This window comes from Nycticebus coucang, chromosome 18 (assembly GCF_027406575.1).
Source record: "Nycticebus coucang isolate mNycCou1 chromosome 18, mNycCou1.pri, whole genome shotgun sequence".
Classification (NCBI taxonomy): Eukaryota; Metazoa; Chordata; class Mammalia; order Primates; family Lorisidae; genus Nycticebus; species Nycticebus coucang.
In genome coordinates this window covers 63,243,927-63,266,908 of record NC_069797.1, presented here as the reverse complement: position 1 = coordinate 63,266,908, position 22,982 = coordinate 63,243,927, and the positions used below count along the sequence as shown (strand labels likewise).

Genomic DNA, 22,982 nt, shown 5'->3' with positions numbered 1-22,982 from the left:
TCTGTTTAAATCTTTTCTTAAAAAAAAAACAACAGCTTTCTTGAGATATTCATATGCCATATAATTCATCCATTTAAAGCACATAATTCAATGGTTTTAGGATAGTCACAGACTTGTGCAGCCATCATCTCAATCAACTTTGGAAGATTTTTATCACCTCAAGAAAGAAAAGAAAGTTGGTACAATTCAGCCATCACTCCCCAATCTCTCTGTCTCCATCAGCCCTAGACAAGCACTCATCCAGTTTCTGTCACTATAGACTTGCCTATTCTGACCATTTCAAAAAATAAAATCATGCAACATGAGATCCTTTGTGACTGGCTTCGTTCCCATAGCATAGTGTTTCTGAGGTTCATCCACACTGTAACATGTTCCGGTATTTCATTTCTTTTCATTGCTAAGTAATATTCCGTTGTATAAATCTATCACACATTATTCATCCATTCATCAGTTGATGGGAATTTGGGTTTCCCTTTTTAGCTACATGAATAAAGCTGCAGTGAATGTTCGTATATAAGTTTTTGTGTAGCTGTGTTTTCATTTCTTTTGGGTATATCTCTAGGAGTGGAATGGCTGGATCGTGTGGTAATTCTATGTTAAATTGAGAAACTGCAAGATTGTTTTCCAAAGTGGCTGCACCATTTTGCATTCCCACTAGCAGTATATGAGGATTCCGCTTTCTCCATATCATCACCAATACTTGTTATCGGTCTTTTTCATCATAACCGTCACCATCTTAGTGGCTATGAATGAATATTTTACTATGGTTTTGAGTTGCCTTTTCCTGATGCATGACTCTTCAAATCTTTAGTCCATTTTTTTTTTTAATTTGGGCTGCCTGTCTTTTGATTAAGGAGTTATAAAAGTTCTTTATATAGGGCGGTGCCTGTGGCTCAAAGGAGTAGGGCGCTGGCCCCATATACCAGAGGTAGCTGGTTCAAACCCAGCCCGGCCAAAAACTGCAAAAAAAAAAAAAGTTCTTTATATATTCTGGATACAAGTCATTTGTTAGATATGTGTTTAGTCAGTATTTCTTTCTGTCTGTGACTTACTTCCCTGATAATTTTCTTGATGGTCTCTTTTGATGATCAATTTTTTTCTTTTTCTTTTGGGGGTGAGGTGTTTGAGGCAGAGTCTCACTTTGTTTTCTGAGCTACAGTACAATAGCATCGTCATAGCTTACTGTAACCTCCAACTCCTGAGCCCAAGTGATCCTCCTGCCTTAGCCTCCCAAGTAGCTGAGACTACGGGCCCCAGCACCACCACACCCTGCTACATTTCCCACTTTTGTTCCCAAAGTGCTAGGATTCCAGGAGTGAGCCACTGCTCCCTGCCTGTTGATCAATGTTTTTAATTTAATGATTTATCGATTTTTTCTTTTATATATATATTTCCTTCTGTGTTCTGGCAAAAAAATGTTTATGTACTTTCAGATCTTAAAGTTATTCTCTATGACTTCTGCTAGAACCTTTGTATGTTTCACTTTTTCTTTAAGTCTGTGATCCCTCTCAAGGTTTCTGCGTAGGATGTAGAGATTTATTTTTTTCCCATGTAGATATTCAGTTGTTCCAGCATGATTTGTTGAAATCACTGAATATTTTTAGCATTATTTGTCAAAAATTAATTGACCATATGAAAGTCATCTACTTCTGGACTCTCCATTCTCAACATGTATTTTTTTGTTGTTGTTTTCAATTTTTTTTTTAAACCACCTTCCTTATTAGGGAATCTTAGCCAAAACAGTATTTAAATTAACTAGTCCATCAGTTTTGGGAAAACATATAAACAAGAACAGTTTTTCTGGTCCAGAAAGCACAGCATTGATTGTTAGAAGGATACCCCCATTTACCCAATTATTAGAATGATACCCCCATTTACCCAATTATTAGAATGATACCCACATTTCCATATGAAGAACAGCAATATCATGGCAAAGAAATTTTATAATTATAATTTGGTAACAACCAAATACATTGTCACTTCTTTAAAAATAAACTAATATCTCCTCTTTGGGTCATTGTTATGATAAAAACCAAATAACTGACTTTAACAAAGTCAATAAATAAATATTCTACCTAATGAATTTCTTATCTTGAACTCCAAGTAGGTAACATTTTTTGTTTACAACATGACTTCTATGCTATAGAATCTCTAAATAATCTTGGCTTTGCCACTTAAAAACTTGTGATCTCAGGCAAGTTAATGACTCTGAGCTTCAGAGGTAAGGATACCTACTATATTAGGTTAATATGCAGACGAAATCATATGGTTTATATTTAGCTCCTGCCACAGCAATAGGCAGGTAGGAGATAGTCAGCATAAACTGTTTTGCTACAGGATGTGTTTCTTAAACATGAACAACCTTACATACTGTAGGTCAATGGGGGATTGTTATAGCCCAGAAGTAATGTTGGTTCCTATGCAATTTTTTTCCAGCATGTTCGTGTTTGAAACAACCAAGAGCAAGCTTTCTCGCAATAACCACCTCTTTTTTCTTTTTCACTTTTTAAAGCTTTTAATTAAAAAAAATTTCAGATTAACATGAGGGTACAAACGATTAGGTTATAATGTTTCGTAGCTGTGTCCTGCACCTAGGAATTGTGTCGTATATCCTTACATTGTGCCCATTAGGTGGGAGCACACCAATCCCCCTTCCTTCTCTTCTCTCCCCTCCCCCCACAACTTGAATTAAATTGAGTTTTTTTCTCTTGTGTGGGCGTGTATTGATTGCCTACTGCCTTCATATTAGTACTGAGTACATTGGATACTTGCTTTTCGATTCTTGTGATACTTTACTAAAGAGAATGTTCTCCAACCCCATCCAGGTTAATATAAAATATGTAAAGTCTTCATCTTTTTATGGCTGACTCTTACACCATGGCATACATATACAACTAATATCTCCTTTTTGGCGCATTGTTATGAGAAAAACCAAATAACTAACATTAACAAAGTGAATAAATAAAATTCTACCTAATTCTACGAAACCTTTTTAACAGTTTTTTAATCCATTCATGGGTTGATGGGCATATGGGTTGTTTCCACATCTTGGTGATTATAAATCGAGCTGGATAAACAATCTAATAACCACCTCTTTAATAAGCCTAAACCTTAGCACTCTATGAAGGCCTTAAGGAAAGGGCTGAGAAAAGACAGCACTGCCTTCGTTAGCTGACTAATTTAGTGACTTTGGGAATCACTATGTCGTCCTTTTGTCAAGCTTTCTGTAGAAACTGAGGGTGCAGTTGAAGAAGCTGTGAAAACACTTTCCTTTGTTCTAGGAAGACAGATTCATGAAGAATGCTGCTCTTTAAAATGAATGTTTAATTCTGGTGAAACTTGTCTCTATAAGTGAGAGTCCTCCAGGACCTAGATCTATCTCAAACGAAGCAGCCGGAGCCTTAACCTGGGATGCAGCATGCAGATGTTTGTGTGAGCTGAGATTTAGTGGGGCCAACATTTTATTCGTTTTGACATTGTTTTTGTGAGTGCTCTGATTACAAAGTTGCATAGGTTTCGAGATGTCTGTACCAAACCCATGTGTTTTTCCCACTAGCCGTGTTATTTTGGGGCCTGTGGCCATTTGTAGACCATGGAAGCTTTTCAGGAACACATAGATGGTGTGATAGCAGAGACATATGTCTTCCTTTTCCCTGTAATGTTCTCACATACTTACTGTAAAAAATCCAAACCGTCAATATAAAAGTATAACAGGTACATGTAAGTAGAATCATGAAAACAATAACGAAAACCAACTACTCACATTTATTGTGTACTCTTGACACATTTTAACTCATTTAATTCTCACAACAACCCTCAGAACTAGGGGCTGCTATTACACCCATTTCACAAATGGAGAAATTGATGCCTCCAGGTAACATGAGTAAAGTGAGATTAAGTGACATCCTAGAAAGGGGGGTGGAGGGGTTTGAGAATTAAAACCTGTGCTTTTTCTATGCGTTTAAACTCATAGATCAGATTGTTTCCTTTTTGACTTTTTTTTTTTTAGAGACTGAGTCTCACTTTGTCGCCCTCAGTAGAGTGCTGTAGCATCACAGCTCACAGCAACCTCAAACTCTTGGGCTTAGGTGATTCTCTTGCCTCAGCCTCCCAAGTAGCTGGGACTACAGGTGCCTGCCACAATGCCTGGCTACGTTTTTTACTTTTTAACATATTAAGAAATGTGCTTAATACTTACATTGTTTCTTTAACGTACAGGCGCTGCCCGGTTAAAAAGCCAAAGTAAGGAAAAGTTATTTCTAATCCATAGCTATTTACATTTCACAAATCTCATATTTTATTCCAAGAAATCAGGCTCATCAATTATTTGCATTTGGTAACATCTTAATTACATAAATAATTAGCCTTGAGACTAGACATGAACATGAAAGTATAGTTTTGCTAATTGCTCTTTTCTGTATGGACAGTCACTGGTCTCTAGTATTAACAGCTCCTATATTCGGTTTGCTAAATTCTCCTAAATTGTACTTCATCAAGAAGTCCAGATTAGAGATAACAAGTAGATTCCTTTCTCATGCCAGCCCTAACCCACTGGTGAGGGGTGTTGGGAGCCCTGTGTTGAGAAGCATTCTGGGGCCTTTCCTGGTGGATCTGCTTGCCACAAATGAGAATTGGGATTGGCCCCAGAACAGGAGCCAGACATTTATGGCCTGGGTGCTGAGAAGAGCTCTGACTCGAAGGCCACACAGCCTCATGCCTTCTGCTTCCTGTATCAGTCAGACACATGTGCTGTGTTCTGTGGGGCGTGGGTATGAAAATGAGTCAGATGTGGATTCCATCCCACCAGGAAAGGCACCTTCTACCAAGTAAAAAGTGTGAAGTGCCCTAAGAGTTACAGAGAGTGGGACAGAAGGGATCAGAGGACGGAAAGGATTATTTATAGTCACAGAAGGCAGGGGCAGAAGTGGGGCAGAGAATGACTCCAGTGTTTCTTTTGTGGTGGGTCTCAAAGGACAGATAGAAATGAGGGGTGATGGTGAGGTGGGGTGAGGAGGGCTCAGCTTTTTTTCCATTCTTGGGCAGGTGATGAATGACCTGCTGTAACAAGCAAAAAGGAAATGAGAAACAGGCGCGTGTGTATAAGGGAAGAGTTTCCCGTGGCTGCAATGTCAGAAAATAAAGGAAGGAAAGTTGGGAAACAAGGGCAGGCCCAGGTTGTAAAGGGCCTGGGAACACCAGGTTAGGAATGTTCTAGAACAATGTTTCTCAAGGTATGAGCACAGGGTGTTCATAGTTGTTACGTAAGAAAAGGATCCTGTTGGACCCTGTTGTCAACCACATTTGAGAAACATTAAATTGAAAATAAATAGCTTTCTATAGCTGCACATGTGCAGAGCTGATGTACACAGTGAATCCCCAAGAGGGACCTGTCGTTTGCAAAAATCCCAAACTGGGAGATCACAGCAGTGTTTTTCTTGGCACACCTTGTGAGATGGGCGTGGTGCAGGGGCTTTATGGAAGTCGTGGCCATCTAGTAGCGTCATACCCACAGAGTGCACATTCAACATCGGCAGCTGATTGACCCAGTGACTGATGCAGGAACCTGTACTATTGTTGCAGGGATGAGGAGAAAATTAATTATTTGCCATAAAGAAAGCATCAAGCAAGAGGGTTTCCTGCCCCTGCCTCACCCTGGTTTGTCCTAGTAAGTGTCTGCCTGCAGCTGCGGACCTGAGCCCCTCTCCAGACAGGCCCTGCTGTCTGGTCTCATTCCAGAGCCAGGTCCCACCTGGATAAAACTTGGCTGTCTTTTCAGGCCTCTAATGGGGCCCTTTTCGATCTCCCATCTGTCATCCTGGAGCCCAGCCGGGCTGCCTGGTGCCCCCTGACCCCACCCCAGCCTGCCCAGACTCCTTCTTTGCCACTGCTCTGACCTCTGCATGCTTTGGGTGCTTGTGATCCTGCTGGCTAACCTCACCATGTCCTGTCTCAGCCACTCTCCACCCTGGTGTAACGGTGGCTCAGCTCCTGCCACTTTGTCAGAGAAAGCCACCTGGGCACCCTGCTGTCAACCACATTTGAGAAACATTAAATCCTCCTGATCTTCAGGGGAGCGGGGCTCATGCTGCCACCTTTCCAGGTTCCAGGTGAGATTCCATAAATCGGCTTGGAACAGATGAGCAAGTAGTTTCTATATTTAACATCATTTAATTATCCTCTGTGGAAAAGAAAAGTCTTAGCGATGACATGTTTCAAGTTGCATTTTCAAGGAGCTTTAGTTGATTGGACAAAATTGGGTGGGATCACATGACAATCTGGAAGGAATGAAATCTCTAAGCTTTAGAGTTCTTTTTTTTTTTTTTTTGTAGAGACAGAGTCTCACTTTACCGTCCTCGGTAGAGTGCCATGATGTCACAGGACTCACAGCAACCTCCAGCTCTTGGGCTTCCGCGATTCTCCTGCCTCAGCCTCCAAGCAGCTGGGACTACAGGCGCCCGCCACAACGCCCGGCTATTTTTTGGTTGTAGTTCAGCCAGGGCTGGGTTTGAACACACCACCTTCGGTATATGGGGCCGGTGCCCTACTCACTGAGCCACAGGCGCCACCCAGCTTTAGAGTTCTGTTGGGTTTGTCAGGTTGTTCAACAAGAAGCCCACTATAGTGAGATTAAATGAGGCTGGGTGAGTGGGCAAAACTGTGGCAGATAAACTTTGATGGGAAATAAGAGTGACAGGGAGAAAAAGTGCAAACTATGTAGAGGATGAGAGGCTGTTATGCCGAGCCAACTGTTGTGACCCAGGAAAGGGACTTGGGATTCATTGCAGTGTGTGCAGCAAAGACTCTGCCCCCAAATGCCAAACCAATGTTTGGAAACTGTTAGAAAGAATAAGGGCCATAGTAAAACATTACTTTACCTTTGTTTCAAACAGCCTGGAAAGTGTAGTTCCGGTTGGTACACTTTAAGAAAGAAAGAATGACAAGGCATTTCAAGTGATCAAGGGGCTAGAGGGTCTTTTTCTTCTTTTTATTTATATATTTATTTATTTTTGAGACAGAGTCTCAAGCTGTCGCCCTGTGTAGAGTACTGTCTCATCATAGCTCACAGCAACTTCCAACTTTTGGGCTCAAGTGATCCTTTTGCCTCCGTTTTTTTTATTTTTAGTAGAGCCAGGGGTCTCGCTTTTGCTGAGGCTGGTCTTGAACTCGTGAGCTCAAGCTATCCACCTGCCTCAGCCTCCCATAGTGCTAGGATTACAGGCGCGAGCCACAGCGCCAGGCCTGGAGGGTCTTCTGTCTGAAGGCAGGGTGGAGGCTGAGGTGACAGGGGATCTGCTACAGTTTAAGAAATTGTGAACATAGACAAAACCCCAGCTTATTAGGACTAAGCGGTATCCTGAGATTTTTCTCAAGATTTCAAACAAGTGAAAAATGGTTACTAAATGCATGGAACTCATTACCCCTGAAGAGGTAGCATAGGCTAAAAATAGAAGTAGCTTCAAAAATTACTTACATAACATTGCGATGGCTGGCACTATCATAACAAATCTGATTGCTGCTGATGAGATGATAGGGAGGGCAGTTCTTCCCAGTACACACCTCTTACCCCTCTCTTTCTCTACAAATGGAGACGATTTAGGGAGGGGGCACACAGGCCAATCTTACTTTTTTTTTTTTTGAGACAGAGTCTCAAGCTGTCACCCTGGGTAGAGTGCCCTGGCATCACAACCCACAGCAACCTCCAACTCTTGGACTTAAACAATTCTCTTGCCTCCACCTTCCAAGTAGCTGGGACTACAGGCTCCCGCCACAATGCCAGGCTATATTTGTTGTTGTTGCAGTTGTCATTGTTGTTTTAGCTGGCCTGGGCCGGGTTCGAACTCACAGCCTCAGTGTATGTGGCTGGCACCCTTATCCACTGAGCTATGGGCACCGCCCCCAATCTTACTTTAAAAAATAAGGTAAGATTGCCTATAAGAATGTGTGTGTTGGCTCTGTGCCTATAGCTCAGTGGCTAGGGTACCAGCCACATACTACAGAGCTGGTGGGTTCGAATGCAGCCTGGGCCTGCCATACAGCAATGACAACTACAACCAAAAAAGAGCTGGGCATTGTGGTGGGCACCTGTAGTCCCAGCTACTTGGGAGGCTGAGGCAAGAGAATCACTTAAGCCCAAGAGCTTGAGGTTGCTGTGAGCTGTGACGCTACAGTACTCTACCCAGGGCAACATAGTGAGACCTGTCTCAAAAAAAAAAAAAGAATGTGTGTGTTGGCAGTTACCAGGGGCTTTACCTTCTATTATCTACCGGGCCAGGCACTTTTATATACATTATCTTTGATCCTTACCCTAATACAAGATATAACAATTATTCCGTTTCCTAGATGAGAAAGCAAAGCTCAGGGTCACTGGGGGGAGGGCTGGGACTTGAAGCCTGTGCATCTCTTAATCAATGCAATCCTGCCTGTCATCTCACCCATTTCTTATGTTCTTATGTCCCTCATGCCTAAATTTAGGTTAACACATCCAGCCAAAATTCCAAAAATGGTACCTTGGTCCTTTGCTCATTGCTGAATAAACTGACCTTAGTCATTGTAAGACCAGTGCGTTTGTTCATATTCCTCAAAAATCCAAAGTACCCAGCAGGAGAGAAGGGACAATTGAGTTCCTGGTGCTGAGACAAGAAGGGAAGTGAGATGAACAAATATCAGGGTCCTCATAGGGGTCAGCCGCTTCACACGTTCTGTCATGTAATTCTCATAACACTTGTGTGAATTCCTCTTTAGAGTTGAGAAGACTGAGTCTCAGCCAGATTCTGTAAAATCCCTAAGCATCCATAGTGCACAGCAATAGACCTAAAATGTAAAGCCAAAGCCATGTCCCTAGAAGCAGGGGAGACCATTCTGACTCTGCTGTCCTTCCTTCTAGGAAGGGGACCTTGTAGGTTACTTCCATTGTCATAAACTCTGGAGGGCTCTCTGCACAACACTTTTGCTAAATCAATAGCTGGTAGAGGCCAAGGAGTGCCTTGCTACAATGAATTTTGAATTGTCCCACCCTTCATCTTGTCAAGGCTTTTTCCTGCTCAGCTATAGTGCTAGTTTTTTAACAAGACAGGTAGATCCTCTGATTCCTTAACTCAGTGTTTCTCTACCTTGGCCTATTGACATTGTGAGCAGGATGTTTCTTTGTCGTTGGGAGTTGTCCTCTGCATTGTAGGACGTTTAGTTATATCCCTGGTCTCTACCCACTAGCTATCAGTACCATTTCCCTCCCCCACCAGTTATGCCAACCAAAAATGTCTGCTGATTTTTGGAGGGAGGGAGGAAGGGAGGCTAAAGCACCTCTGGGTGAAAACCACTGCAGCAACTCAAGGAAGGCTACATGGCCACCTTGCCTAAAACTCAACAAACCAACTCACCCCTCCCCTAGGAATGTAGAGCAGGAGAGGTGGTCAAGTGACACCTGTGGGTTGGAGGCTGGATCTTCCGGTTTGCGGGAGAGAACGTCCATAGCACACAGATTGCTGGCCCTGTACTTACTTGATGCCCCCACGAGACGTTAAAAATGTAGAGCTTTCAATGTGCAGATGGCTTGGGCTGCTTAATTACCAGCCGAAAGCATTATAACATTTTCCTTCCTCTCCCTGCCTGCAGCAGCCCACCAGGAGCAGTGGAGGCATTAACAACGGGGAGCAGTTGCCCTTTCCCGCATCCTTATCACACACTAATTATTTTATTCTGAAGAAACAAAGTAGAGAGAATGTAACATATGATTCTGACGACAAACACTTAAAAAAAAAAACTGTCTGCTTTTCCTAGTGACTAGAGCATAGGAGCTGGTTGCTAAGCAACTGGGAAACTGCAGACACTTGTACTGGCCATGCTGGTTTCGGAAATGAGCCATAAAAGGAATTCCCCAGTGAGAAGGGATCCCATACCATTGCCTGGTTGCCATGGACACCATACATAAGTGATGGATCCTGGGTTACAGGCCCTGCTTAAAAAAAATATGTTGTCTTTGCTTAAAGCTTGAATGGTATGAGAAAGGTATGGAAGGCTTCTTCCCCTACGTTAGCCACGTGGCCGTGGCCCAGCCCCTTCCCCAAGAGGTCCCTCTGAACGAAAGGTCTGAATCTAAGTGGCTGAGACATTCCATCCAATTTTAGCTCTGCTTTTATTTAATATGTTCCAGTCTTTGCTGGAATTGGAAAGGAGTCTGTAATCTGGAAAGCAAATTTTTAAGCAAGAAAAGATGCTTCGGGTGGCAGACAGGCTGTCTATCTGTCTATCATCCATCCCTGTTTGGGGGCCACCCAGAGCCAAGATCGGGCACAAGGGCAACTCCCTATGTTCACACGTTCTATTGGAATTTTTCAACGCAAGAGATTAGCAGAGAAAAAGACAAGAGCCGTGACTCCAAAATGAAATTGGCATGTCGTGCAGAGCAAGGCACACAATAGGCCACTGCAATTCTGTCAGAAATTAGAAACAGACTTCAGATAATAGGAGGGAAAAATGTGAGGCAATACAAAGAAAGAGGCACAGGTTTCACTGGGCTTTGTATGGGAAACAGCAGAACAGATGTGCCTTGTCATAGCGTCGTCAAAGACTCCCTCATGAACAGGACACTTGGGACATAGACTCTGATCCTCACATGTCAGGAGGAGACTGAGGTCCAAAGAGCGGCAATGATTTGCTTGAGGCCCAAAGAAGACAAGCATTTCTGAATGGCAAAACGTGCCTTCCATCTTCCAGCGTGTGTGGTAGGGAATCCAGGACCATCTTACCTGGGTACCTCCTAGTGTCTCAGGAGGCTACCATCAGGGCATCTCAGGAGGGGGTCTGCCCTTGGAGGCCAGTGGGCCGCTGTTTCCTCCCGGGCTGCTAACTGGAAACTTCAGATCTTTGCTCGGTCGTTCTCTCAGTCGAATAGTTTCCAGCGTGGCAAGTGGCTTCTTTCATAGCCAAAGAGCACCCAACACAGAAGCCATAGTTGTTTTTTTTTTTTAATCTAAGCTCCACAGAGGCATCCCATCATTTTTGTTATATTTTATCTATTAGAACCAAGTGTCCAGGTCCAGCCCACACTGAAAGGGAGTGCATTCCATGAGGACATGAATGCCAGGAGCTGAGACCTTTGGTGGCCATCTCGGAGGCTGCCCACCACAATCGCCAAGTAGCTTCCAGGAGAAAAACCAGGAAGGGAGAGATCGGGGTAGGCAGGGAAGATGGGAGAGGAGAGAGCATGGGGCCTCGGAAGGGGTGGCTGGGGAAAGCTCAAGGGAGAAGAGAGGAGAAGAAAGATAAATGTGAGGAGAAGTAAATAGTAGCAGAGAAGAAAAGGAACCTGGTCAAGGAGGGAGAGGAGATCGGGTCATTGGGATGAAGGGCACACACGGTAAGAAAACAGAGAAAATAGGAAGGGGCCTGGGGAGTGGACAGGAAGTATAAGAAGGAATAAAGACCAGCAAAAGGGGAGTGAAAAGAGGAGGTGTGGAAACCAGAGGGGGAAGAGAGCTGAAAGCAAGGGGCGCGGAGCCCAAGCAGACAGTGCAGGAAAACAGAGGGAGAAACGTGTTAGTGGGAGGCGAGGTGGGGAGAAGTGTGGTGATAGGAAAATGCTACAGAAGAGATGGAGAAATGGGAGCTATTTTCAGGCTGGGGCTGAAGGTAGCAAGTGGGGAAAATGACAATGACAGGAAGAAGGATTATTGAGTGCTAGGAATTTCACGTGTTACCTCATTTAGTCTTCATCGCCAGCCAACACTGTAGATGCGGGTATTTATAGTATTTCAGAGATGAAGAAATGGAATTTTAAAAGGATTAAGTGCTTGCCCAAGGCTGTACAGCCAGAAAGTGGCTGCAGGTGCCTGGATGCAGGGCTGGGCATCTGCTTGCCGGCCAACCAGCCCCAACCCTCAAAGTCATCATGGCCAAGGAAGAAGGGGGCTGCGGGTAGGGAGCTTACTCCCTTATCCTAACTGCACATGGATGTCAGCTCCTGTCTCTTCTGTCACCTCCTGGACAGATTTGGAAGGGTGGATTCTTTACTGGTAGGGCTGTAGGCTCATCAGAACAAGAGGTGCAAGGTGAGCGCCTTGGTGTTATCATATGGATCCACATATTAAAACAAAGCCCTCTGCTATACCATGTGGTTATATCTCTATATCTGCATTGCCAAGAGCCATAAGGGCACTGTGTCTTGTTCTTCAGGTCTCCCACAGTACCTTGCACTGTCTTAAGCAGGTATTCAAAAAAACTTTGTGGAAGCAAACATTTCCCTCTACTGAACCCAATGGGAAATTCTGCTACAGTATAGCCGGAAAAGACTGGCTCTCTCCCCCATCCTGGGCCAGCTCTTCACTAGCTCTTTAACTCCAGGCAAATGACTTAACCACACTAGCATGAAGTATCCTTATCAGCAAAATAGGTTGGCTCAACGATCTTTCAAGTTTTTCTAGCTCTGAAGCATCAGAAATTATATGCATATATACCAGGGACAAGAATTAGAAGTGAAAGTTGAAATGGTTAGTGATGTGATATAGATGCCGGCTGTCACGTGGGCAGACCTGATGTGGAACCCTTCTGGATTCCATTTTGCCCAGATGCCAATTTATCAATATGCATCTCAAGGGAAGTTCCGCTCAACTCTGTGGCATCTGTGTGCAATGGAGACTCCATGAGCTTAATTTTCTTCATCACTAAGATTCCTCTCTGATGCTGGGTTAGGAACATAGAGAGGTTTATCAACCCTCAAAACAAGAGAAGACCAACTAGGGCATGATTTGTTCGGCTGCCAGAGTGCCCTTAGGGAGGCAGAGAGCTGCGGGACTCAGTGGGGACAGGAAGACCCAGAACTTCCAACAGAGGTCAATGGAATTAAGATGCCTGGATTTAATTGTACTTTTTAGTTGCTACTGTGTTTGGAGTTGGTACCTAGAGATAAAAGATATACCTCAAGAGTTTTACCACCTGGGGGTGAGGGAGCTGGAGTGTTTAGATGCCAACTCCCTCAGTCATTGGCCTGGGGCTGTTTGGGGGTTTGGGTGTCAATTTGCCAGCACTTCTAACTTCTACAGGGGCTGGGGCTACTGAAACCCAAGGCTGCTCTCCAGCACAGAGATATAAGTGCTGGTAGTTGCAAGCCAAGCCGGGTGAGCGTGTGCTGAAACGTAAAGACTGAGGAGCTGTGGGCAGGACATCTGCTACTCTTAGCTTCTTGGAACACGTGTGAGGAAGTAGACTCTCCGTAGCTCCTGAGAGTCACCCACAGCTTTTATTGGTAAGTGTCTCCTCTATGGATTTTTCTGCAAGCCAAAAAAGTTTTCTTGAGACTTATCATTACAGAAGTGAAGTATTTTCCATCAAAAACGGCGATGTCACATACTTCTGTTTGGCCCCTGCCTCCTCGGTCAAGTTACGGATGGTCTCCCTGCCACGCCGAGGTCCATGAGGTGCCCAGGGATCCATAGACACTTTCACAAAGCATGGAAGGGGCAAGCCTCTGGTGAACACGGAAATCCCCTGCTGGCAGATGAAAGCTCGACGTGAGGCTACAGGTTGAACACGCTTGCTTACCTGTCTTCCACTCATCCAAAATGACCAGTGGGGCCATATGGAAAGTCTCCATGGTAATCTATTTGTTGTGGCCACTGGCGTCATGTCCTAGTATCTCTACATAAGGAAAACACTTTGAGAGAAAATCCTTTACTTTCCTAATAATAAGTCTGTAAAAACATTTTTGGCTTGCAAAAAATGCCTATAGAAGACACTTACCAATAAAAGCTGTGGGTGACTCTCAGGAGAGTCTACTTCCTCACACGTGTTCCAAGAAGCTAAGAGTAGCAGATGTCCTGCCCACAGCTCCTCAGTCTTTACGTTTCAGCACACGCTCCTGCTTTGGCTTCCAACTACCGGCACTTACATCTCTTTGCCTGAGAGCAGCCTTGGGTTTCGGTAGCCTCAGCCTCTGTAGAAGGCATAAATGCTGGCAAATTAACCCTGACTCCCAGCCCGGAAGCAACTGTAGACTGATGATCAAGGGAGGTGGCACGGAAATACCCCAGGGCCCTGCCCCTCAAGTGGTGTGACTCTGAGGTGTATCTGCTCCGCTGTCTCCCCGGCAGGCTTCAGCCCCACTTGCCCACTGTAGTAACCTCCTCAATGATTAATTTTTTATTGATGTCCTTCCCTGCATCACTTCCCCACCATCCTGCTGTCCCCTGACATCACCTCCTTGATAAACATACACCCTTATCTTGGGGTCTGTTTGGGGGAACCTAAGTTTCCGCTAAGGCAATAGGAAGGAGCAGAGAAAATGTTATTTAAAAGAAGGATTTCTGTAAGCGGTGTGTTCTGTTCCCATGGGGCATTTCAGAGTTTATTTATAGCTCATTACCTTCCTTCACAAAAATGCTATGGGATAGATTAGGTAAAAAGTGCTGCCAACGATACACCAGTCAGAAATGAAGATAAAACATCTCTGCAACGGCCGTGAAGTTTACTCAGAACGTTGACTGGAGTCACAACAGTTCTATGAACTCGTCACTTCCCTCTGCTGTGAGCAGCACCACACACCTGTAGAAATAAGCAGTTGCAGCGTCCCTGGAGACTAATGTCAACATAGTCACCTGGAAATAACACACTGACTGGGGACGAGAGTCTTTTCAGAGCAGATGATGCCAGAGCTTGGTGGTGCCCACACTGGATCATCTGGTTTACCTCAAGCCCATCCGGTCTCGGGGCTGCCCAAGTGCAGAGCAATGGGGGCAGGGGAGCAAGGACACTGAAACTTGAAGGGTAACTGAAGGGAAAGCAGCTACAGCATGTGGGCTCAATTATCCCCCCAAGGCTCATAACATAACTGTCTAAAATGGCACTACAAACCCAAATTATAAGATAATTGTGTTCATTTCCAAATTCAATACAATAAAGGTCATTTGCTCTCCTGCCTTAGCAACCATCTCATAGAGGGGAGAAAACTACCATACAAAAACAAAATGTAAACTTGCAAAGCAGTAATAAAATCAGCACACAACTATTCATTTCAAGTCTATTTTGAAAAGCCTTTGATAATACCAATAATTCCCTATAAAGCTTCTGTTCTCTTGCCACAACCCCTTTTGGGAGATAGAGAAAGGTTTTGCTGTTCTAAAGCTCTTCCTTTTAGGGAGATAAAGTCCACTTTATTCCCCAATTTTAAATGTTCGTCATTCTTTTCGGAAAAGTAAGAGAGAAAGAGATCCCTGATCACCTATATCCAGCTAAGCCTACCATATAGGTAGAGGCTTAGTGGCAATAGCAAAGTGAAGCCTTCTTATTTTGCACCACAAAATTCATTTAATAGTCTTAACAAGGTGCTTAAATGTAGCCCAAGAGCCTTGTCCAAAAGATGCTGAAACATGCCGCTAAGAAGTGGAAAATTCAACCAACAGTCCATTTCCAAATGGTCTGATGCGTCAGAGTATGTGGGCTGAGTGTTAACTCTTTGAGGTCCTGGCTGAGCAGTTCCCCTGGGTGCCCCTGACAAGCCTATCTACAACAGAAGCCAGGAGGAAAGGCTTGGGACACCTTTGATCGCAAGAACAGAAATCTACTTAGACAAACTCAAGTAAGAAAAGGGTAGTTGTAAGAACATTCATGGATTTGGAGGAAAGGCTGAGCCAGCAGGCCTCAGAAAGAGTGGGAACCAGCAGCCGACACTGCTGGGGGCTGAGGTGCTAGAAAAAGGGGACGGGACAGAAACACCTAGGGAGTGGGTGTGTGGGCAATGATGAGCTTCTTTAATAGAAGAAGACAGGGAAAAGGTTTAGGAGGGGGAGAAAGAAGTAAGATAATAGGCACCAAGGAGAAATGAATAGAGGCACAAGCTATGAAGTGATTGACAATGAGTCATTGACGATGGCTTCAGCCAGCAGCCCGCAACCCATGGTGCCAGGTACTGGCTATTCCTGCTGTGCAATCACCCTGCATAATACCCAGAGGTTGGACATACCAGACCCCTGTAAGTGGACCACACAAGGGTCTGTAACAAACTGGTCACCATATGAAGGTGGTCAACATAAGGAACTAGGTCTACCATACACTGATACGTACATGGGGTGTACGTCTGGTCTTTGAAAATTAGGTTCCCTTAAGGAGGTGGTCGTCAATGTTGGGGGGGTGATTGGTCAAGTATGGAGGTTTTACTGTATTTTTAAAGAGATAAAGTTGCATTAATCGAAAGAATGTACACGATCTCAATGAAGATCTTGATGAAAAAGTCTGGATACTTTTTGTACTTAAATTTTAAAGATTTAATAACATGGCTTATACGTGTGATAGAAATAATTCGTAACAGTGTTCTGGGCATTTGGATGTGGACTTCAGTTTGCTTCATCAAGTTTATTTTCACATACAAAGTAGTCACTCTTTGTCCTAAGAAATGTGTATGTGCCCTAAATTTTAATAAATCAGTTCTTAAAAATCACTTCAATTTTTATCAGAAAGCTTTCCTCAGTACCCATGAAGTTAAAGGCACTGTATTAACAACTTACATGCATGTAGAGCTTATGATTTGAAAGTGGTAGAGGTGTGTGGAAGGGAAGCTGGACACAAGTAGATGAACATCAGTTACTATAAGGCAATGAAGACCATTGTTTGTGTCAGAGTCGGCTGTCCTTCAAACCTCTCTCAGCTCTCTAATTGGAGCCTGATAGAGTCAAGTGGAGAGACCCGCCCAAATAGAACCATCCCGCCCAGGAAGAAATGAGTCCATGAATGTCCCACCCAGGAAAGAGTGAATGTACCAATGCCTACCCCTCTGACCCTTTAAATTCCCATCCACTTTAACCCACGTGCTGACTTCCCTCTTGAACTCAGCTCACTCACGCCTGGGTGGAAATAAAGGCTGCGTTGCCCACACAGAACTTGGACACCGATTTCCTTTCGTTCATGTTTTGGAATAATCTTTTATTTTCAATCTTTCACCTCTCAGAGCCTTTGACCACCCCCCTTCTTTTCTATCTCTTTCCATCTAAATCCTACCAATTCTTTCATTCTACCCATTCCACAACCTTATAGTCTTGTCAAATCCTTTCATAAGTATCTTCCATCCAGTATGATGGAAGTTATTACCCAAGGCTCAGTGGTACCTTTGTGACACCCCGAGTCCACTGCCCAGTGGACATTGCTCAGTGAGATCATGAACGGTGAGAATTTGCCTAAGTTGCTGAGCACCTGGATCCCCTTTCCTGCTCGGACGTTACTCATTGCGCTCTCATTTATGGCTTCATTCAGAACTTCACATTTCTGTCTCCTCCTTTAAGAGTTCTCCATCCTTTCACCAGGTGGAAATGTGCCTGTGCCTGTGTGTGTGTGCGTTTGTGTGTGTACCAGAGGGGAAAAGATATCTCTGGTGGGCTTACCAATCCTCATTCCCTCTTTTGTCTTCCTGTCCACAGCTGCCTCTCAAAATCCAGGTGGGAGACTGCTCCACACCATGTGAGTGTTGACAGGATTACACGTCTCTAGCACTTTCTCCATCAGCCCTGTCCTGGGAAAGAGGCTGTGTCTGGTGAGTGTAAAGATGCCCCATAGTTGGCCTTACAGGAGGGTGTGTCATCCTGGAAACCCTGTCCCCAGAGGTAGATGGCAGCCCCTGCCTCCATTCCCTGAGCCTCATTCCCATGGTAGGAATGAGGTAGGGATCAAATGCCCAGCATTTTCCAGACTGCCTGTTGTTAAGTGTCAGTGCTTGTCTGTTACCCAAGGCCAGACACCTCTGGCCTGCAGCCCAAGTGTGATGGGGGTAGTGGCAGACACTTACTGCTTTCAGACTAGGGCTCTGGCCAAAAGCATCTGATTCTTATCAGAGGTTGAAGGACAGGTTTTACTGGAGTTGCTATTGCCCAACTTGAAAAACGAGTTCATCTACCCCTTTACTCTACACACTGGGCATCCTCTTCATGAGAAAAGGTCAAGTGCCCCACCTCCATAATAACTCTAGCACTGAGGTCCCAGTGTGGACGCTGGTCACTAGAGGCAGGCTGAAGGGTCTTCTGGGACTTGGGACCAGGGAAGTCCGAAGCAAGCTGGAATGAATTTGCGACTCTAACTAGAACTGACCCCTGACCTCTTAGACCAGCTACTCACCATGCATGGGACATACTGCTTAGCAAAAATCCAGAAGAGGACAAAAAATTGGCTGGATCTGGAAAACCATAGGCCATAGCTGTCCTTTGCTTTTTTTCAGAACTTTTGCTGTGTTCAAAATCCTAGTGTGTACACAGGATAGTCTTTGATTCCTTGGTGGGGAAGGTGTGAGGAGGAACAGGGACTTCCATGTCACCCCTGGACCGTATTCTGCATCTTGTCAAAATGGGATGTAGATTCAGAAATATATAACTAGTGCAGAATTGGGCCAGGACCTGGAACACCCAAATCTTCCCTCTGTTACTACTTTTTCCCACAAGTCAGTGGGGGACTCTGTATTCACTGAGGACAAAGAGAGGCAAAGGGACACGGAATCTAGCTGGTGCTTTGGCCTCAAACCCTATTGTCAAACTCAAGGGAACCAGCCTGTGTCAGTGAAAGGGTTTCCTCTGACTGATGCACATGAAAGCTCAAATCCAAACCTTAGGGCAAACCACTCCAACTGAGAAAAAGCTGAGCTGAGGAAAGACACCAGGGAACGAGCAAGAGAAAGGAAGGGGTGCGAGAGCAAGAGTGTATTTGCCCATTATCCAGGGCCAGGCTGGTCCTAGCGAGGGCACTAGGGGTGGTGACTGGGCCTGATGCCAAAGACCCCCTCACTCTTCAATCTCCTGGAAGCATTGGCATCTAAAGAGAAATGGTGGCTGCATCTCTAAGCTGTACTTAATTTTTCTGAAATTCTTGATGGCATGATATCTAAAGGGAAATGATGCATGTGCTCTGGGACCTTTAACTATTTCAAAAGCTCTATCTCCATGTAGTGTGGCCAATAATATCCCCTGATCTGGCCCAATCCATTGAGCTTTTGACTCCTTTTGTCTCTTCTGGGGGATATGAGTTTCCCTTGTCTTGAAAGCCAGGAAGCCACTACCGTGTAGGTGTCCACAGCCCCAATGGTCAAGATATCTGTGCTTCAGTCTCTTTATGGATCTCTGGAATTGACTCAGGGAGAAACAGTTAAATTCTCATTTCCTCATCTGTAACATTGATTGAACTAACTTTTGGGGATTAAGGTTTCTTCTAGCTTTGTGATTCATCTCTCCCTTTCTTTCTCTCTCCCTCTTTACACACACACACACACACACACACACACCCCACACAACCCTCTCCACTGTATTTCTGGCTATTAACTCTCAGTGCCATGCCAGGCCATACTACAGCTTGAGGCAAAAGTTAAATTAGTAATATTGGTCTTCCCTATTTAAAATATGACGTTTTGTTCATTGTGGATTTTTTTTTTGCATCTATTCAGATTTTAAAATATTTCATTAAATTTGTAATCCCAAACTCGTAACCCAAAATAATAAGATTCCTTATACTCTGGCAGTACCAAAAGTGACTAGATGGTATTCAAAGAGGAAATACATTACTAGGCCTTTAGCATGAATAAATTGCAACTCCTTCCACCCCATTATACTGTTGTCCCTTAGTATCCTTGGAGAATTGGTTCCAGGACCTCCCCTTGGATATTAAAATCTGAAGATACTCAAGTCCCTTACATAAGATGGCGGGGAATTTGCATACAACCTATGCACATCCTCTCTTGTACTTTAAATCATCTCTAGATTACTTATAACACCTAATACAATGTGAATGCTACTTAAATAGTTGTTATACTGTATTATTATTATTATTATTTTGAGACAGAATCTTAAGATGTCACCCTAGGTAGAGGGCCATGACGTTATAGCTCATAGCAACCTCCAACTCTTGGGCTCAAGTGATCCTCTTGCCTCAGTTTTTCTATTTTTAGTAGAGACAGGGTCTGACTCTTGCTCAGGATGGTCTTGAACCTGTGAGCTCAAGCTATTCACCCACGTCCGTCTCCCAGAATGCTAGGATTACAGTTGTGAACCACCGCGCCTGGCCTACTGTATTATTTTTAAATTGCATTTTTTTTATTACTGTATTATTTTTCTGAACATTTTAGATCCCCAAATACTGAACTTTTGGTGTCCCCTTATAATTGTGTGCCTAAGGCAAGTGGCCTTACCCTCGTTCCAGGCCTGTTAACTATTTCTGTATCTAAGTGAGTTACTTGAAAAAGGAATAGGGAATGTCATAGACAGGCAAAGAAGAGATTAAATGCTACCTACTTTGCAAAACTACCCAGGGCCAGCCATAATGGGTATTTTATTAATAGTAACCCACCTAGAATTTCTAGTTGTTTCTGTTGTGTTTGTTTTGTTTTCCTCAGACTAAAAACTCTTTAGGTATGGGGACCCTCACGTCTGAGGGTTTTGTTTTTTGTTTTTATATCCCACTCTCCATATACCAAGTGCCCAGCACAGAGGTAGACACAGAATTATTAGGATGAATCTGAATTCTTGATCTCACCCCAGCCTTTCTCTTGACCTTCCAGAAGACAATGCTTTATCATTGAAAACATCTTTTTTTTTTTTTTTTTACAATTCAGACAATAAAAACACAAGCAGCTGGAAAACCAGAAAAGTAAAGGCAGTTATTTTGGCACCATGTTGCTAGGTAGTGAAAAGAAATTTAAGTTTCATTCCTTGATTTTTTTCCTCTCAGAGTCAAGAGGAGCAGAAGGAGGTAAGACTTAGACAAACAAGCTTCATGGGACCCAGAGGATTCCAGATCCTCATCACCCTGAGGAGGGTCACATGCCGGACCCACCCATTCTTTGAGCTAATAAATCACAGCCTGCAGCAGGTCTGCAGTGCGCCTGCAAATGGCACTAACCTGGGCTTGGGATAAGAAGCAAAGGAAGCAGCATTGAAACGTTACTCGTGATGTCTGCCTTAGAGGATATTGGGAAGGGATTTTATTGCTTTCAATTCAGTGCACTAATAAAGACTAAACACTATAAAATGGATTTGTGCTGAAGCCCTCCCTGGCAAGGTTTTATTCAATAAATAAGACTGGACAGGATTCTCTTCTTGTTTGACCACTGATGGGTTGCACGCCTTTGGACAAATCACTCACTCTCTCTATGCTTCATCTTCTTCATCTGTAAAACAGAGTACAGGACTAGATGGCCACCACCCTCCCTTTTACCTCTGATGTCACCTAGCAAGGGTGAAAAGGGCCTCCCTCCTGCTGTCTTTCTGCCCTATTGGTCTTTTTTCAGAGACCCTGTCAAATTCTTAATTAGTAGATTTCAAAATGTGAAGTGCATAAAGCTTTACTGTACATTCGGGAAGAATGAAGTTTTGCCTTTAAGCAGAGAAATAGAGCTTGCTTAGGATTCTAACTGAAGCAAGTCACACCCCCACAAAAAAATGAAATGGAAGCATGAAAGATCGTGAAAATCTGGGACTCGGTACAAGCAAAGAACAAGTACTGTGTTGGTATTTTAAAAAAGATTTTCATTCCATATGTGACACCTTTGTGCTTCCTTTATGTATTTCTGCCTCTCTTTTTCAGCTCTACAATGAGCTATTTTAAGATTCTGTTTTCCTGCCATACAGTAATACTGTTGGGATAGGCAATTTAATTGTCATCGTACTTTCTCTTCGTCTTTCAAGACCTTTTGTTATGGGGAAATAATTTTAGGCACACCGAGCACACATCCACTAAATACTTTCCTTATTTCACTAATGAACTATTGTGGGTGGTAAAAATTAATTTTATTCCACCCCTGATACTCACATATCTGTTAAATTTTTATAGTTGAGAAACGAAGGCTACAAATAACTGAAGCCAAATGAGAGTCTCCTCTGAAAACGTTGTCTGTTGTTGCGTTTATTCCAAGATGTATCAGGGGGAAAAGTCTATAAAAATAGTTCACGAAATGAAAATGGTTCGACAGTCCAGTCTCAGAGTTGCTATTGCGTAAGTTTTTACAGGGCTGGCTATGCTCAGGAATTGAAAGGCCCCTGTGTTAATGGATTTGAGGAGGTTTTTCTGAGTGGGTGGATTTAAGTTTATCCCGATGGACAGATCAGGTATTGGCATGCTTGTTTAAAGCGTGGTACTGATGATACCAGGGTTCTGGACTGAATCACTGTACAACTCAGCCATTGTCGCTCCATGCAACAGCAAGTCCAGAGCCCTAACACCCCTCTGCCATTTTATACTCCTCACAGAAGAGGAGGGTAGAGGATGTGAATGGAGTTGGGTAAATCCTTCTCAAAGCATGGAAAGGGACCCAAGCATGGGCTGTACTGAGGGCAAGGGAAGCCACCGGGACACATACTGGAAGCACCTTGTGATAATGATAGATCCAACCCACTGGGTCTGCTTGGCAGGTACAAAAGGGAAATCATCCCCATCATCCTGGGGAGTGTGAAGGAGGATGTGCCCTCAGAGGAAAAGGGCAAAAGCCACAGTTCAGAAGACAGAGTTCTCTTTAGGGAGACAGATCAAGGAAGGAAGGTCAGAGTCCTATCCCCAAAGATAAATATCTCCAGAACTACGAGAATCTTGATAAATATGCACTCAGGAATGACTATTAAATGCATTCTTATTTATATGCAGTCCCTTCCGAAGCCAACTCTGATTTACTTAAATTTATGTCAGTGCCTTAGGTACAAGAGGCAGCATGCTGATTTTTCTTTAGTTAGATTTAATTCCAATTTCTGCCTCTAAATGTGTGCCAACTGCTCCGGAGGGTTCCACGGGCCTGCTGTCTAACCCTCTACTCCCTTCTCCTTCATCTCTTGTTCTTGACTCCCTTTCATTTCTCTTCTCCTGTCTTTCTAAACCCCAAATGGTAGCTAGTTAGAGGACACGGTCAATGACAGTAAAAGGAGCCAGTCTAAAAGAAGACATATAAAAAAAAAAAAATCCCCAAATTCACGTTTTATGGCCCTGAAGTAATTACTGAGGAGAGTCTGATGAGTTCATACTGAGGCTGAGGTCAGGGCTTA

The 22,982-nt window shown here is 43.8% G+C and overlaps 1 protein-coding gene across 5 annotated transcripts in view; it reads left to right on the top strand.

Moving 5' to 3' along the window:
* MARCHF10 (membrane associated ring-CH-type finger 10) overlaps nucleotides 1-22,982 on the top strand; it is a 239,954-nt gene that overhangs the window by 76,465 nt on the left and 140,507 nt on the right. For all 5 annotated transcript variants that reach the window (XM_053567916.1, XM_053567913.1, XM_053567915.1 and 2 more), the window contains exon 4: nucleotides 17,400-17,512. The gene's annotated coding sequence lies outside the window, so the exon portion shown is untranslated. The remainder of the gene's footprint in view (nucleotides 1-17,399; nucleotides 17,513-22,982) is intronic.